The following is a 17308-nucleotide window of genomic DNA, read 5'->3' as shown; positions in this document are numbered from 1 at the left end:
ACAAGATGTGTGGCACAACTGACGGCTGCTGCTGGAAGCAGGGATATAAAATGTACCTCTGTACCTCGCTCATGTCTGCCCCTGGAGAGCTCCCCGTAGGCTGGGGAGCCCCGGAGTTGTTATGGGCTTTGGGACAAAGCACTGCTGCTATTCAGGCAGAAGAGCTTCCTGGGAGTGTTGCTGCCCAAGCTCTGACATTCAGAAACCTTCCAGAGAAGGTCAGCTCACTTGAAGGCCTGACCACCAGCTCTGTGGCATGCGGAGAATTTTAAAGTAAGTGTAGATTTAGAAAGGGTGGAATTGATTGCATAGTGGCCTCACATTGAAATGTTAAAAGGCCCAAGCTACTAGTGGTGACTTGAGGGAAGCCCCTCTGTGTTCCCCCTGGGAGAGGTTTTATTTGGTGGACAACCAGTGGAAAAGTTGATTTAGAAATTAGAAAAATACTCATTTCAGCATGACACCCATGCTCCTCCACCCCCCAGTGTTTGTATAGCTGTTTCAAAAACACTGCTTGCAGCTCCTCTCCCACCTGGGACAGCTATGTCCCAGACACTTTCTTCTGGAAGCCCTTCCACCCACCAGCCTCCTCTTGAAAGAGCCTTCATAAACCCAAGCAGCCAGAACACTTCCTCTTTTCACAGTAGCTACTTCCTCCTGCAGACAACTCTCTCATGTGCTGTGGTTGCCTTCTATTTATGTCTCTAGTAGAGGCATGAGCACTGCACACATTCAGTGAATGCTGGATCTATAGAAGCAGATGGATTCTGCTGCCTTCATTCTTTTCGAAGATGAGGGGCCATGTGGCTTTGCTTTCAACCCTCTCTGATTCTATCAGTGTAAAAATAAGATACCAGGATTGTTGTGTATGGGAGTCAGGACTCTTTCTGCAACTCATGTAAAACATCAGTGTCCTGAACTGAAATGCACAATAAAGTCAGGACTCACAGTGAATCCATTCTTCTAGAAACACAATGTAGAAACTGGAATAACAAGTGAGGGAAATATAACACACTTCTGAGGGAAGAAAAAAAGTACCAAAAAGACAAAGGTAACTTCATGGAGTTCCATGCACTGCAGTTGTGCTGTTCACTTAGGTGTACATTGGAGGTCATTCAAATTAGGGTTAAATGATGTGTGGAACGAATCTCGGTGTGAGATGGTCGTCTTCTTCTCAGTACCACTAGGTGGGAGCCTCCTAGCTGCCCCATGGTCCCAATGCAGCAAAACTAATGCTGATTTGCCCTTATGGGTTTCTTTTTTCAAGAGAAAAGGATCTCCTTTCAGACACATTCTTGAAGGATAAAGCAAAGGAGTATGACCAGGGTTTCAGATCCACCCCGCCCTGCCCTGTGGAATGACACAACTGGCAGAAAAGCTTCAGGGCCTGAGTTCCTCAGGGCACTAGGCTCTGGGACAGGTGGCCAGCAGGTTCTTACCTCTCTCCCTTCTGAAATTTTCCTGTTTCATTTACACCACAGCAAGGAGTATTCTCTTCCACAAAGACAAAAAAAAAAAAAAAATCAAAGGTGTGCTTCTCCAATCACTCACCAACACTTTCCTTTTACCATATAGTTGTTTTTCAGAGCCTAGAAGTATATTGCTGTTTTATTTAGCTCATCTACTTGCTTTTTTATGCTTATCAATTATTTAATAGTGATTTACAAAATTAAAAGATAATAGAGGTAAAATTCCACACTGTTCCTACCTACCACCAGAGTTCTGGGTCCCCATAGCCCTCCAGTGGAAATTATAATAGTTCTCCCAAAGTCACAGATATGGATTGACTATATATTTTTATGGTTTTTTTTAGTGATTAATATTGATTTACTAGATTGTAAAAGGTATAATTGTAATAGGAGAATAATTCCATACAGCTTCCATCAATAGAGTTCTGTGTCCCATCTCCTCTATTGGAAACTTTCCTATTGTCTCTCCATCTGGGAGTATGGACCAAATTTTTTTTTGGGGTACAGAATGTGGACAGTCTGGCTTCTGTAATTGTTTCTCTGCTGGCCATGGACACTGACATGTTGATCCATGCTCCCAATCTGTTTCTATCTTTCCCTAGTGGGTTAGGGCTCAGGAGAGATGAGGTTAGAGGATACATTTATGAGGTCATCTGCCCAGGGAAGGACTGACTATTATCTATCATCCAATCTATCTATCTATCTACCTACCTACCTACCTATCTCTATATATTTTGCCCATTTATATTCACTTATATGACCTATGTCATATGACTTATATGACACCCATTTCTATTACCATTTCTAAGTCACACCTACACCCATTACAACTTCCAAATTTTCATTTTCTTCTTCCCTCTCAGATAAGCAAAACACTGCCTGACTTCCTCTGGTGATTTCCAGGTTTTTTCCCCTTCAGTGATGGGGATAAAACAAAGATTCCTGGTGACAAACATTTCCTGGCCTGACGGAATTGGGGTTCAACGTTCTCTGGTCATCTTCCCTCCACATCCCCCCACTGCTGGAAGTATGAACCCCAAATTCTTTTTGAGGTGCAGAAGGAAGGAACTCTGGCTTGCATGATTGCTTCTCTACTGGCCAGGGATGTTAGCTAGTTGATCCATATCCCCAGCCTGTCTCTATCTATCCCTAATAAGGGAAGACTACGGAGAGGTGTAACTCATCCATTTGTTTTCTCTATCTATCACAAATGAGTGAAATCACGAGGCATTTGTCTTTCTCCACCTAAACATAATATCTACAAAGTCTATCCAGGCTACTGCAAACAGCAGGCCTTCTTTTCCTTTGATCTGAATATATATTGTGTATGCAGACTACATTTTCATTATCCACTCCCCTCTCTATAGGCAATAGGTTGTTTTTCAGTTCTCACATATTGTAAATAGTGCTGAAATGAACATGGAGATGTAGGTGGCTCTTGAATTACTGTTTATGCTTTTTTTTCAGGTAAGAAACCTGAAGGAGGATAACTGGACCATATACAACATATATTTTTAATTTTTTGAGGATTACACATATATTTCCACATGTTTTGAAAGAACGGGAGCTGGGTTAGACAGAAAGACAGCTCAACAGATTGGGCACATACCTTGCCATACTTGCAGCCTGGGTTCAAGCTTGAACACCCCATGGTAACAGTATGGCCCCAAGGAAAGCTCTGGTTCTGTGGTAAGTCTCTCTCTCTCTCTCCCTCTCCCTCTCCCTCTCCCTCTCTTTCTTTGTGTGTCTCTCTCTAACTGGATTAAAAGCTATTGGAAACTGAAGTTGTATCTGTATGAGATTCTGAGTATAAAGAAAAAAAGTGGAGCATGGGGATATTACCATGAATTGACTTGCTGGAGTTTCAGAAATGAATAACCTCACCATCTTCTTTCCCTTACAATCTAGGAGACCTTGGCATCAACAGCCTGACTAGATATGTTACCATCCTCTGAACAAAAATAGTCACTGACAGATGCCCATAAATCATCTGGACTGATCCCAAGTGAAATACTCCAACAACTCACCATAAATTGAAAATATTTCATGGTCATTCATTACAAATGCACACATTCTCCTCTTCTGATCTATAGTCATCCACAACACACTGGTGACAAGCCAAAACAGTTTTAATAGACACTAATATTTTAATAAATGAACTAGTGGACTCTCTATAAGAGAAGGTTAATTTGAACTAATCCTAAGTCATGGTCTTGTCACTATGTAGCTGCAATTACATGAGTATTTGTGTAATACACTACAGCAGAGGATATGAACAAAACATTCATCTCAGAGGAGATCTAAAAGGCTAACAAACATATGAAAAACTGCTCTAGGTCACTGATTGTCAGAGAAATGCAAATTAAGACAACACTAAGATATCACCTCACTCCTGTAAGAATGGCATACATCAAAAAGGACAGCAGCAACAAATGCTGGAGAGGTTGTGGGGACAGAGGAACCCTTTTGCATTGCTGGTGGAAATGTAAACTTGTACAGCCTCTATGGAGAGCAGTCTGGAAAACTCTCACAAGGCTAGACATGTACCTTCCATATGATCCAGTAATTCCTCTCCTGGGATTATACCCCAAGGACTCCATAACACCCAACCAAAAAGAGGTGTGTACTCCTATGTTCATAGCAGCACAATTCATAATAGCTAAAACCTGGAAGCAACCAAGGTGCCCAACAACAGATGAGTGGCTGAGAAAGCTGTGGTATATATACACAATGGAATACTATGCAGCTATCAAGAACAATGAACCCACCTTCTCTGACCCATCTTGGACAGAACTAGAAGGAATTATGTTAAGTGAGCTAAGTCAGAAAGATAAAGACGAGTATGGGATGATCCCACTCATCAACAGAAGTTGAGGAAGAAGATCTGAAAGGGAAACTAAAAGCAGGACCTACCCAAATTATAAGTAGGGCACCAAAGTAAAAACCCTGTGGTGAGGGGTAGACATGCAGCTTCCTGGGCCAGTGGGGGGTGGGAGTGGGTGGGAGGGATGGGTCCCAGTCTTTTGATGGTGGGAATGGTGTTTATGTACACTCCTAGTAAAATGTAGTCATATAAATCACTAGTTAATTAATATGAGAGAGGGAAAATTAATTGTATGTCTCGAAGTTTTTTACAACACAGACTGAATCTTTTTAATATATAGGCTGTGTATTTGATAGGTGGACTCTCTCAAAAGCCTAGACCAAGTAGATCAGAAGCAACCAATAGCACAGCTATATACAAGATACTGGGTACTGTACAGCAAACCATAACAAAAGGCCTTTTCAAAGTTAAACCAATTACCAAATAATGTGATGATAACATTAACTATCGATTGTCTTTTTGAACCCTAAGACAGCAGGAACCTCACATCTCCACTATAGAGCCTCTACTTCTCCCAGTCCTGGAACCCTTGGATAGGGCCCACTTTCCCGTATGCCTCTCCCAATCCGTATGAAATAATATTGCATCTGCCAATCACTACCTAATCAACACAGCGATGCTTCACTTCAGACTGTGTCCAGAGACTTCACATGTGGAATGACAACCCTTCAGCTTCATTACTCAGGTGAGACCTTTCCTTTCATAGTATATCTAATTCCATCTCAGGTGTTTCACTTTCCAACAAAGTCCCAAAACCTAGATATACACCACTTTCTGTGAGAGAAAGCATATGTTCACATGTATCCATAAACTAGTGCAAAATATATACCTGAAAGCAGAAGTACACTAGAGTTTGCAGTGAGTATCCCCTAACACTTCCTCTCCACTATTCCAAGCTTTGGGTCCATGATTGCTCAACAATTTGTTTGGCTTTGTATGTTTGGCTTTCTATGGGGAAGGCAGAGAGGGGGTGAGAAAGATAGATACCTGCTTCACCACTTGCAAAGTGACCACCCTTTAGGTGGGGAGCTGGGGACTCAAACCTGTATCCTTACGCTGGTCCTTGTGCTTTGTGCCATTTGCGCTTAACCTGCTGCACTACTGCCCAGCACCCTCACTATAAATGTTTTAAGCACATGTCTAAGTTGCACAGTGAACATTTAAAAGTGATTTCACAATAATCCTGTGCGTATTTTGAGGCAAATCCATGGCAGGCACCCACACACACAGTGTTTTGCATTCAAGCACTTTCGAGAGCCCGCTGCCTAGACAGTCAAGTTGAAGCACTCCTTTCCCAGCAAAACTGAAAATCTTCCTGAGGGCAAGTGGAAATATGCTCCTTGGGCACCTGTGTGTGTGTGTAGGAGTTACTGACACGTTGCCTTGCAGGGAATGAGACCCACTGTCTCAAAGACTAGCTGAGGGGAGCGATGGAGCACAGCCGTCTCAGCTTTCTCTCATCTGTCAGTGAGCACTAGGAAGACAATCAGCATCTGCCAGTAGAACTGGGGGAGCAGCTTCGTGGGCCTTTGCATTAGCAAGGACAAGAAACTGGATTTAAGCCCCATCGTCTGCACAGTGATGTGGCCCTGAGAGCAGGAGAGCCCATCATTCTTTCCATTCACATGATAGTGCCCTAAGAGATAGATGACCTTGGCAGAGCTCTCAAAATCAATATGACAGTAGAGAAACTCTCAAATTTTATCATGACTACTGGCCCTTATCCACTGAGCTGAAATCCTCAAGAACCAATTTATTTATATATTTTATAACCTCAGGTGCTATCGCAAAGGCAAACAAATTTAGACTTCTGAGTTACAAAAAATAAAAACACACAAAACAAACAAACAAACAAAACAAAAAGAAAACCCACACGGTACTCACACACCAAATTCCTTATAAATGAGGAAATGTGCACAGGGTCTGGGTGGTGGCGCAACTGCTTAAGCGGTCATGCTACTATGCACAAGAACTCAGGCTCAGGCCCTGGTCCCCATCTGCAGGGGAAAAGCTTCCCTAGTGGAGAATCAGGGCTGCATCTGTCTGCCTCCCTCTCTATCTCCTCATTCCCCTTGATCTCTCTCTGTCTCTATCCAGTAAATAAATGAAGATAATTTACAAAAAATTTAAAAAAATGTGTACAGAGCCAGAGGACACTCTATTAAACAAATAAGAAAGTACAACTGGGAGTGTGGATCGACCTGCCAACCCCATGTCTCGCGGAGAAGCAATTACAGAAGCCAGAACGCCCACCTTCTGCACCCCACAGTGATCCTGGGTCCATACTCCCAGAGGGATAAAGACTAGGGAAGCTTCCAATGGAGGGGATGGGATATGGAACTCTGGTGGTGGGAGTTGTGTGGCATTGTACCCCTCTTCAATAAGGTCTTGTTGATCATTATTAAATCAATAATGTACAGAAAAATGAGGTTGGAGAAGGTATCAGTGATTTAACAGTTGTTACCATCTAATCTCACTTAAGACACTGAGAAAAAAATGACACAGTTTCTGCTCAACAGAAGTTTACAATTCATATGTAATAAATTATAATTTATTTAACATCCAAGCAGCAATGATTATAAAGAATTAGTATTGGGCTACCAACCAATGAAATTCAGGATGCTGACAATACAATGGGCAAAAAAAAAAATTCTAATGCGTCTGAAAAGAGAAGAGTACCAAGCCTCCTTTAAAAAAAAAATTAAAATTTCCTCAAAGAATAATAAAAGTAAGAAAAGCACACGTCATAATGAGTTCCAGGAAACTGCATACGGTAACCTGACCTCCAAACCCAGCATCACCTCAGACACCTGCATAGCAGCACTCAGGGCTCCTCCTGTCTCCTTCAGGTCCCTGCTCAACAGTTCAGATGCTTTTTGCCTATTTTGTACTTTGTGCAAATAGAAATGTTTGATGGGATCCTCATTCTCTTAAAGGATGTTGTGACATCCATCCAATGTTTGCCATGCACATGTACATTTGTCTTTCCATCGCTGTAGATTATTCCACTGTGGAATTATCCCATCATCCACAATGATCCGGATGACAGTAGAGCTGACACAGTTTCTAGTTCTGGCCGCTTTGCAAAGATGCCACTAACTCGATGTCTGGGGATGGGGTGTGAGGGCGGGGGAGGAAGCCTGTTTGCCTACCTTTCTGCAGCCTCTTCTCTGGGTTTGCGTCTCCCAGCGCTGCGCTGGCCTGGGGCAGCCGCACTTCTGTCCCAGGCCCAGCTGGCGCGGTCACTGCTGGCTGTGGACAGAGAGAGAGGTTGTCAGCGGGTGAGGGTGAGCAAGAGCCACGTGTGTGACCACACGAAGGGCAGCGGCGACTCTGCTCCAGGCCGAAGGGCAGGTGGGGGGGGGGCTGCAGCTCTCCATCACCCTCACAAGGAGAAGGGCCCAGCTCCACCCAGCGCCCTGCAGTATTACAAAAAAATATTGGGTGCCGGGCAGTAGCACAGCGGGTTAAGCGCGCGTGCAGCAGAGCGCAAGGACTGACATAAGGACCCTGGTTCGAGACACTGGCTCCCTACCTGCAGGTGGGTCGCTTCACAGACGGTGGAGCAGGTCTTCGGGTGTTTTTTTCTTTTTACTTTTTTTAATTCTTTATTTACTGAATAGAGACAGTCAGAAATCGAGCACTTCTTCACCACTTGTGAAGTTTTCCCCTGCAGGTGGGGAGTGGGGGCTTGAACCCAGGACTTTGTGCATTGTAACATGTGCGCTCAACCAGGTGCGCCACCACCCGGCCCCCGTGTGCAGGAATCTCTCTCTTTCTCTCACCCTCTCTGTCTTCCCCTCCTCTCTCCATTTCTCTCTGTCCTATCCAACAATGATGACATCAATAACAACAATAATAACTATCAAAATAAAAGACAAGGGTAACAAAAGGGAAAAATAAATCAATATTTAAAAAAAGAGGAAGGGAGGCAGACACCTGCCACATTGCTTCATCACTTGCAAAGCTTTCTCCCTGCAGGTGGGGAGCAAGGGCTCGAACAAGGGTCCCTGCAAACTGTAACATGTGCGATGAGCGTCCTGATTTTATTAAGCGAGTTCCCCACACACAGTGGAAGCAGTGACATTTTAGTTCAGAGTCTCCAGGGTGTTCTCTGAAGGCACATGTGTATTTATGTATTTACTGAAGCTGAGCACCCCCAACCCGCAGTGGGGCCGGGGCTTGAACCTGGGTCCTTGCTCGTGGTTCCACGTGCGCTTAGCCAGGTGCAGCAGTGTGCAGCCGCCCCATGGCATTTCCTGAAGGTCACAGGCACAGGGCACACATGGCCGCTTCCCTGACACGTGCCCTGCGGTCTCCGCCCTCAGGAAGCCCAGGCAGGGGTTGTGGGGCTTCTTGCCAGAGCTGCAAGCAAAGGCGTGGGCTTTGCGGTTAGGGCGGTGGCAGGGCTCTTGCTGTGAGTATTCTGGGGGCTGTCTCCTGGAAGGGGCCCAAGCAGGAGCCGCAGACCAGGCACGTGTGAAAGTCACGGGTCTGTACTCAGCTGCACACACGTGTCCAGCACCTGCTGGGAGCCATTGGGGCTTGGAAGTTGGCCGCAGGGGCTGAGGTGGGACTCACTCACCGATGGGGAATGCCCAGATTTTGCCCCTGGCCTGCTTGTACTTTGTGTTTATAATCTGCCTGTGATGCATTTGTAAGTGGGCGGCAATACAGGACAGAAAGACTGAAAATATAGGGGGCCAGGCGGTGGTGCAGCGGGATAAGCCCACTTGGCACCAAGTGCAAAGATCCTGGTTCAAGCCCCCAGCTCCCCACCTGCAGGGGAGTCGCTTCACAGGCGGTGAAGCAGGTCTGCAGGTGTCTTTCTCTCCCCCTCTCTGTCTTCCCCTCCTCTCTCCATTTCTGTCTGTCCTATCCAACGACAGCAATAACAACAACAATGGATTGAAGCCCCAGTGATAACCCTGAAGGCAAAACAGCAACAACAACAACAAGCCTGAGACTGTAATAAAGGATTAGGAAGTGTAGAAGGTCTGAAGCAGTGCAGGTGTGTAGTGCAGGCTGGCCTTCCCAGCCTTGGTGAGCAAGGGACGACAGGTGGAGCCGGTGAAGGCCGGGCTGAACCTTTACTGAGAAGGCACTTCTGTAACCTCACTAGCTCCTGTCTCCTAGAGGACCCCCACACCCCCAGTGGGGTCTCTTATGTGGAGGCTCAACTTTCCCAGGCACAGCTCTGCAGGAAAGATAACAGTAACCAGATAAGGCAACCAGACCCTGAGCAGCGGGTCCAAGTCCCACCCCTTAACCTGCAGCCTCTGCTTCTGGGATGATGCTTTTTGCTCTCCATCCTGCGCCCCATATAAGCCTGTGCTTCCCCTCCATCCTGTGTCAGACTTATCAGAAAGATCTGAGCCCCTGGCCCAAGCAGGAATAAAAGGCTCTTTTCCTCCTACACCCACCTGGGCTTCGGTCGTCTTGATTATTAACAGAGTTCCTCAGCATCCTCTCCCTTGTTCAGTCCACAGACCTGCAGTGCAGCCCTGCTGTCATGGGGCACATGGCCCAGGGAGGGGCTAGGCTCCGGGATGGGTGGCCGTGATGGCTCTGATGGAGCAGGGTTCAAGCCTCCGTTCCTCACCTGCAGGAGGAAAGTTTTGCAAGTGGTGAAGCAGGTCTGCAGGTGTCTCTCTGTCTCTCTCCCTCTCTCTCTCCTCCTCTTCTCTCAATTTCTCTCTGTCTCTATCCAATAACAAATCAATAGAATTAAAAATTGCTGAATGCCTCTAGCTGAGCCGTAATATCAATCTACATGTACTTTATATCTATGGTTCTTATTTAACATTATGCACTGTCATAAGTTGGTCATTCACAATTAAAATATGTGAATGGACCTATTAGTAGAATCTGGTTTCTAGGTACTGAAGAACACTGAGTGATTTTTGTTTATTTTGCTGCTATGTGTAGGGGATGAGTGCCCTCAGGTGGCTGAATCCCAAAACTGCAGCTAAAGCAAATCTGCCTGAACCTTTTGGAAGTGAAGTTCCAGAGTTCAATCCTGGTTGCCCCTGTGATGACTGGTTGTTTCTCTGTCTCCTCCTATATTTCCCATGAATAAAGAAATTCTTTAAAAAAACAAAACTGGGAGTCGGGCGGTAGCGCAGCAGGTTAAGCGCAGTTTTTGTGAGGCGTAAAGAGCCAGACTCGAGCCTCTGGCTCCCCACCTGCAGGGGGGTCGCTTCACAGGCCAGGGGGTGAAGCAGTTCTGCAGGTGTCTATCTTTCTCTCCCCCTCTCTGTCTTCCCCTCCTCTCTGTTTCTCTCTGTCCTATCTAACAACAACAACATCAATAACAACAACAAGGGCAACAAAAGGGAAAGTAAATAAATATAAAAAATAAAAAAACAAAACAAAACAAAGGGATCTATTCTAGGCTACATCAAGTCCTGTAATGGTTACTTGAATGTACACTTTTTACACTACAGTTGAAGGTCATCAAAGAATATCAACTCTTTTGCCATTCCACTTGCCAAGTGACATTCCCTTTGTACATACATACACACACACACACACACACACACACACACACACACTTATGCTCCTGGAAATAGTGTGTCTCTGACAGCATCCATGTAAATATCCTACTGTGATACTTACTCTTTAGGATTCTATGACCACTGCTTGAAATGGGGGCAAGGCTTGTCGCATCTCTATTATTTGTAATAAATGCATGGCAGTTGGGTGGAGGGTAGATAGCACAATGTTTATGCAAACAGACTCTTGTGCCTGAGGCTCTAAAGTCCCAGGTTCAATTCCCCACACCACCGTAAGCCAGAGCTGAACACTGTACTGGTTTAAAAAAAATGCATGGGAGTCTGTGGTTATCAGAACAAAATTTCAAAGGACTAATTAAAGAACTCAAAGCTGAAGATGCAAATTGCTTCAGGGACTCAGTCTGTCAGCTGGACAGTTATGACACTGACCTTTGACCTCTGACATCACAGACCAGTGGCCTTGGCTACAGTGGAATCTTCAGTTTTAGAGACTGAGTTGACAGTGCACACAATGCTATGTTCAGCTCTCTCTTTAGCGTCGAGTGAAGAGTAGAGGATGTTTGCGTCTACCAGAAAGTCTTCGCGGCTTTCAGAGTGTCTGGGCTGGCTGCCCTGCCTAAGGTAGAGTCTGTTCACATGCCCTGTGTGACCGGCAGAGCAGGAGGAGGGCAGTTCCAGGACGTGCTCTGTGTGACGCACACAGACAGAATCCTCAGCTTCAGCCCTGGTCTCATGAACGGTTACTTGTGCTCATGAGATTCTCTCCTGCTGATGCCAGAGAGCAGACTTGACCTGCTAGGATCAGAGTCCTGTGGGCTTACTCAGGGCAAAGCCAAGGAATAGCTTAGTACTTCCTTGAGTTGAGAAACATTTGGATGTTTGATTTATTATCTGTTGATCTTGGGATTCCTAACTCCCTCAAGCCCAAAGTGATGACTGAGTTAAGATTAGAGTCAGTTTTCCAGAATCCTGTTATCTAAGGGTGTATGTTAACCTGAGACCACAGTGAAATGACCTCTTCACACTCTTGGATGTCTTGTAATCTGCAATTTGACCTCTACAAGGTCATATATCTGTTTACGTTATTTTTTTATTATTATTGCAAGAGAGAGAGAGAGACAGAAGCAGAAGAAAGAGAAAGTGAAGGGGTGAAGGAGATGGGGAAAGGAAGAGGAAGAGGAAGGAGGGGAAGGAGACAGCCAGAGAGTCACTGGCATATGCAAAACTTGGGATGACACTTGGGGCTACATGATTTTCAGTTCAACTAGACACTGTGCTGTGGACCTGAGTTGCTTGTTTGAAACATTTGTCATTTCTCCTTTGTCCTCGTAACTGTTTCTTCATTTAGTGGAGGGGCAGTTTGTTGACACGGGGTAAGATTTCTCATCGCCCAGTGAGAAGTGTCTGCAGAACACTCTCCTCCCCACTCATCTCCTCTCCCAGCATCAAGCACCAGGACCTCAATAACCTCACTCCCCCTCACTCCCTCTTAGTGTCTCCTTTCTACCAGATCCTGCTGAGACTCTGCTGCTTCCTTGTCCCCTGACACTAAAGTGACAGACCCTGTGCCCTGTCCTTCAAGCTACCCTCCATCTCCACTGGCCCTGAGTGACCTCAACTCTCACAGGACCTCTGTGTAGCTCAGGACTCCTGAATTGGGGTGCTGAGTCCTTCTGGGGGACCGAGACTCCTCTGTAATGCTTGTGAGTGTTGACATTAGCACGAGTCCCTGTGTCCCACTTGCCCATTGACAAGCTGCCCTGGGGGTCTGCTGTGTTGCAGGTCTTCTGTGGAGGAGAGCGGCCTAAAAGAGAGGAACATCCCAGTATTGCCTCATGGCCGCACCCTGCTCAGTGGCCCTGGAAAATTCCTGAAGAGGCGGAGGTGGCAGAAAAGACAACTGATCTTATATTCCAACGTGCTGCTCATCTCCAACACAAAGTACGTACCTGCTCCCCCTGCTCCTGACCCCACAGCTGCCTCTTCTCTGCTGCCCTAAGGACAGAAGAGGTGGCTTTTCTGCGAGGTTTCTGTCCAGCACTGGGTGGGCGTCTGAGGGGAAGCAGGGAGACTGGGCAGGGCCAGAGTCCTGGGGAAGGGCAGCCAGGGTGGAGAGGCTAAAGGAGAGATGCAGAGACAGAGGCCAGGGGGGCACCAGCCTGGAGGACCCTCCCCTGGCCTGCTCTTCCTTCAGGTGTCTGCCCTTCCAGCTCTGCCCGAGGGAGGCAGGACAAGGCACAGCCAGTCCCTGCTTCCCAGGACTCACAGACACTCACACTGAATTTCTGCAAAGTGTTTGCATTCACAGCCGGTTGTTTTCAACAGGTTATGTTGTTTTTGCCGGGCTAGCTTCACGGGCAGGTAACAGACGACCAGGGACTCATGGGTGAGCTGTAGGCAGTATCTCTTTATTCATGCAGGACACAGCACAATCTAAGATGAGCTAAGCTAAACTCAAGGCACTGTAAAATGCTGTCTTTATATATACTTGCCAAGTAGGGTGGAAACAGGATGTGACATAGAGAGGGTGGAGAGAAAAGTGACTGGTGAAAATCAGAGTGTGACAAGGAGGTGGCAGAGCAGGCGAGAATCCCATCACTGAACCACCAATGCCCTGGAGGGAGGGTGCTACTTGTTAACAGTGGTTATGTAAATAGAATGAAGTGGTTATGTAAATAGAATAGTGTTAAGCAGGGGGGATTTAAACCAAATGAAACAGAAGGGGTCTCATGCATACAAACAATAGCCTGCACATGGAGACAGGGACCTGGGACTGAGGGAATGAATGATTCATTCACTGACTGAATTTATTCTCTTGTGACAAGAGGCAGTGAATTCAGTGAGTGGAAAACACTGTTGAGCAAAGTCCTCCTCATGGCTGATGGGATGTGGGGGTGAACCTGGAACTTTGGAGCCTCAGGCATGAGAGTATCTTTGCATAACCATTATAGTATCTACCCACCACCCTCAAATTTCTTTTTAAGTACCTGAGAGACAGAGAAGGAGATTGGAAAGGGAACAGAGAGGAGAGACACCCAGTGACAGCTCCCACCGTGCAGTTCCCTTTGCTCCTGTCCATGGTCCTTCTCATGGTACATGAGCCTCTGCCTGGTTTAGGTGGGCACAGTACTAAAGCAGCTTTTCATGTTTTGCCAGACTCTAAGTGGGATAATTATGAATACAAATTCATGAAAGCAAATTTTCAGTAACTTAAGCTTTAAAGGCATGAAAAACCCTTAGAAACTGAGACTGGGTGGCTGGGTGGTGGTGGCACACCTGGTTGAGCATCCATGGCCTAAGACCCAGGTTCAATCCCCACTCCCCATCTGCAGAGGGAAAGATGCATGAGCAGTTAGCAAGGCTGTAGGTTTCATTCCTATCTTCCACTCAGTCATCTTACCATCTTAATTCTCTCAGTCCTTTAAAACAAAACAAAACAAAACAGGGAGTCGGGCAGTAGCACAGCAGGTTAAGCACAGGTGGCACAAAGTGCAAGGACCAACATTAGGATCCTGATTCAAGCCCCTGGCTCCCCACCTGCAGGAGAGTCGCTTCACAAGCGGTGAAGCAGGTCTGCAGGTATCTATCTTTCTCTTCCCTCTATCTTCCCCTCCTCTCTCCATTTCTCTCTGTCCTATCCAACAACAATATCATCATCAACAACAACAATAATAACCACAACAATAAAAAAACAAGGACAAGAAAAGGGAAAAATACATAAATAAGTATATATTAAAACAAACAAACAAAAACCAGGAAAATGGCCCACAAAAACAGTGGATTCATCATGTAGCCACCAAGCCACAGTGATAACCTCAGTGGCAATTAAAAATAATAGACATGGAAAATTCAGCGTAATTGTTTGGGACTCATAGAAAATATTCTTTTAAACTTTTTAAAAAATTATCTTTATTTACTTATTGGATAGAGACAGCCAGAAATCAAGAAGGAAGAGGGTGATAGGGAGAAGGAGAAAAACAGAGAGTCACCTACAGCCCTGCTTCATTACTGGCGAAGCTTTCCCTCTGCAGGTGGGGACGGGGCTTGAACCCGGGTCCTTGCGCACTACCGCCCAGCCCAGAAAATATTCTTTAAGTTTTTTTTTTTATTTAAAGAAAGGATAAGTTAACAAAAACATAGGGTAGGAGGGGTATGATCCCACTCATCAACAGAAGTTGAGTAAGAAGATCTGAAAGGGAAACTAAAAGCAGGACCTGACCAAATTGTAAGTAGGGCACCAAAGTAAAAACTCTGTGGTGAGGGGTAGACATCCAGAAAATATTCTTAACTAACATTGTAATGCATGATTTATTTTATTAGTATCCTCAAGCACTTTCAGGATGACAATAATGAACTAATATATTAATTGCAATTTCCATACAATTAATAAGGGAAATATGATCATGGACCATTATGGCTAACAAGCAAACAACAGGAAAGATGCTAACTGAGTGAAAGGTTCTCATAAAAAGCGAGCTCATAAATATGGGGGAGTATCTAACTGTTCTGCAATGTTCAGGAAAATGGCTGCTTTCCTCCCACTGGTAAGGAGTGTTCAGGGACATCCTGGGCCTGGCTCCAGTCAGCACACAGCACTCAGGCCCCAGCCCTCCCTCTGCTGTGCTCTCAAGGCTCAGCTCAGAGGGGAAGGAGCCACAGAAACACACCCACCATCTCCCCAGGAGAAACCCAGCTGCTCCCAGAATGCTGGAGATGCAAGCTAACTGCTCTGTGCTGTTCCCTCTCCAGGTTCAAGAGTGACTGCAGAATCAAGTACTGGGTGCCCCTGCTGGACATGTGGGTGGCACACAACTCAAGGAATGGAGCGAGAGCCCGCACATCGCTGGTCTTGGGCTGGGATGACCTCAGCTTCGTGGTCTCTTTTCAGTAAGACTGCAGCCCGGCCCTGTCTCCATATGATTCACCTGGGCAGGGGGCACAGCTCCATCTGGGGGTCTATTTGTCACATGTGCTCTGACCCCTACAAGGATAGCTGTATGCTCTCCACTGTCCCCCAATGGCTGTGATTCAAGCAAACACATGCAGCTTCTAAGCCCTCTGCAGGTGGGGACCAGGCGTTGGAACCTGGGTCCTTGTGCATGGTAACATGTGCAATTAACCACTGGCACCACCACCTGAGCCTCAACCCAATTTCTCCTCCAGCTAGAAGATTTCCTTGCCAACACGCAGCAAACTATCTGTCAGAGAGCTGGGCCTCTCACCACCCAATGAGCAGGACAGGCCTCCTGACTCACACAGTCCCACCAATAACAACCTGATGTTGATGTTTACATGTTGATTTTGTTGTTGTTGTTGTTTCCTGTAGGTAATTTCCCCCTGGAAGGGATAACTTTATTTTATTTTATTTATTATTTGTTTTTACTTTATATTGGTGGGGGAAATACAATATGTTTGTGTGAATTTTGTGCATTTTAACTTCTTTTCTGCCCGTCTCTTGGATTTCAGTTCAGTCGACAAAATGGAGCAATGGTACAATCAGCTTCATAGGTATGTCCTTAGTTCAGGTATTTCAAATCTTTTTTATAAGACATTATTTTATTAATGAGAAAGATAGGAGGAGAGAGAGTAAGAACCAGACATCCCTCTGGTACATGTGCTTCCAAGAATTGAACTAGGATCTCATGCTTGAGACCTTTTTCCTTTATGTTACCTCCCAGGCCATGGTATTTCAAATCTTCAATTTCTCAGAATGCAGAGTCCTAGCAGTCAATGCTTCTCCCTCTTGTCCCCCTTCTCTCCACTCTGTGATGAGAGCTAACATCACCCTGCACCATGTATTCACCTGCCCTGACTTAAGGGCAGGTTTCTCTGAGGGGTGGTTCTCAAAGCAAATGCACCTGCCAGCCCTACAGCCCAGGGAGGTTCTGGCCTGGACTCCAGGCAGGAAAGCTGTGAAGACACGATCTGGAGCCCTGCTCTCAGAGACCTGACAATATATGTTTTGTAGGATTTGGTCTCATTTTCCAGAAATACATTTGTATATCTCTTCATTAGATCTTGCTGAGTATGTTGATATCTTGAAAAAGGTGTGCAAAATACTGAAGTGACTAGTCAAAACGTAAGTTGACTTGCACATAATCTAACAGATATTATTCTGTTTTGCGTCACTGTGGACTTGATTAGGAACATTCAGAATGAGATTTTGGACTTCCAGAACACCCTCCGAAAGCAGGTGGAAGACATCATTGTAAGTGTTTCTAAGACTAGAACTTACACTCCAAGCTTCTGCCTTGGACAGAAAGAGGTCTAGAGATGAGGGAAGAATCCAGAATGTACCAGATAGAAAAGTGTATTTTTCTACAGACACACAGGTCTGTGTATACACAGAAAAGAAAGCTGGGACTATATTCAACAGTCCTTAGTGGTCACATGACTTAAACTTGGAAAGAAGATTGCATCTGAAAAGTTAACAATTTTTT

The sequence above is a fragment of the Erinaceus europaeus genome, chromosome 2 (genome assembly GCF_950295315.1).
Source record: "Erinaceus europaeus chromosome 2, mEriEur2.1, whole genome shotgun sequence".
Taxonomy (NCBI): domain Eukaryota; kingdom Metazoa; phylum Chordata; class Mammalia; order Eulipotyphla; family Erinaceidae; genus Erinaceus; species Erinaceus europaeus.
This window is presented reverse-complemented; position numbering follows the sequence as displayed.